Raw genomic sequence first — 1754 nt, 5'->3', positions numbered from 1 at the left:
ATCTTATAAAATGACCATACAGAGAAATAGAAAGACTATGGTAATGGGGGGAGGGGATTATAATACACAAAACAGTACCATTAGGTTTAAATGAATTACATATGCTGAAAGTCCAGGCAAGCTCATACTAGCTTCCCACAGACACACACCCGCAATCACTCAAGCACCTACTACCATGGTCTTCACACCTTCAGCTCCATGTCAAAGGCCAACAAACCTCCAGCTTATATATTCTGGCATGAGCGAGTTTGTGGACCTTCCTTGTGATTTACCATCATAAGCATACTAGTCCAAGCTCTATCTCGCCCGCATTTCCTCTTACAAGCTTGTTGGCCTTTACCAGAACACCAAAGGTGCAGATGCCATAGTAATAATGCAGGTTCACGATTTGCCAAAATATACAAGCAAATTGATAATTACGGATAAAATATGACAAAAATACAAAACCACGATAAAAAAGAAAAATGGAAAATAAAACAACAAAGCCATTCGAATAAAAATAAAACAGAATAAGAACATTATCATGTGTACACAAAAAAAAATCTATCTGTGTGGATACTATTGATTTTACGATAAGCCTATTCAAGCGTCAGAGAGGACATAATTTCAAGAAACATAGTTATTTGCAATATGGTTATTGTTGGTAATAAGTAAATTAGAAACAGTGGAAGAGCAACTAACTTGAGTAGATATTTTAAAATATTTTAATTAAAAACTTATGCAAAATGATGGATCACAAAACAGAAATATAACTAAATTTAATTCCCACGATACTAGAAATAGGAAGGCCAGATTTCTCTATGCAAAAAAAATTGCCTAAACCTTCTTACAATCTTAACAAAATACAAAACCCTTTTAACGAGCAAAAAGAAAACTCAAATACCGGATTTCTTTGTTCAAAATAAAATATTTTAACAAGGCAACAACATCCTACAAAAACTTTGAATTACATAAGAGTTCTTCAAAAAAGAATATATATAACACTAGACCATACAAAAGTAAATTACCAAAGGCCTCATCAATACACCTAAAACATGATTAAAAACGATCTACCAATGGAAAATCAGAGTGGGAGAAAGCTGCTCCATACAAATCTTTGGAAATAAAAGTTACCCAAAATTTCTCTAGAAGTGAATGAGAGGAAGAATTAACAAACAGAGTAACACCACATGATAATGTTAACTACACATTTGTTTTTATCACCTGTGGCTTTGTTATCTGAGACCAAACACTTGTGTTCTGAAGTCTCCCGTTTCTTTTTTTTCTATTTATTATGCCTGTCTGTATTTACTCTTTCTTTCATTGTAGCATGTAAGAGGGAAGCCAAGAATAGGAAAATTACAGGAGAATAAATGCAACACTACAAACAGTACCGAAGTTTGGTGGAGTGTAAACAATTATGAGATTTTTTTAGTTTGTAAAATACTTTAAAGAGGAAACTATATGTTTTTTATTTTATTATTATTTTTTTATCCTTTACTTGAACTGTGTGAGCCGTTTACTGTACAATAGTTTTATTAAAGGAAAACTATGGAATAGTGATTATATGTGTAAACTATGAAAACTTTTGTAAACTATTTCTAAAATTGCCATAAAAATTATATGAAGTCCTAGTGGATGTTAAAAAAATAATTATCTAAGTAAAATATACACGTCCTAATAAAATCAAACAAAAATATTAACAGACCAAACAACAGACGTAGGATCTGCCCACATGAAAAAAATCTAAACTGCCCACCAGTATTTTTACAGCC

The 1754-nt window shown here is 31.9% G+C and overlaps 1 protein-coding gene across 4 annotated transcripts in view; it reads right to left on the bottom strand.

Annotated features, from left to right (window-relative positions):
- Positions 1-1754, bottom strand: part of LOC119591243 (transcription factor Sp4-like) — an 8855-nt gene that overhangs the window by 6269 nt on the left and 832 nt on the right. The window lies entirely within an intron of this gene.

This window comes from Penaeus monodon, chromosome 28, assembly GCF_015228065.2.
Source record: "Penaeus monodon isolate SGIC_2016 chromosome 28, NSTDA_Pmon_1, whole genome shotgun sequence".
NCBI classification, from domain to species: domain Eukaryota; kingdom Metazoa; phylum Arthropoda; class Malacostraca; order Decapoda; family Penaeidae; genus Penaeus; species Penaeus monodon.
Note: the sequence above shows the minus strand (reverse complement) of the source record. Positions and strands in the feature narration are given on the sequence as shown.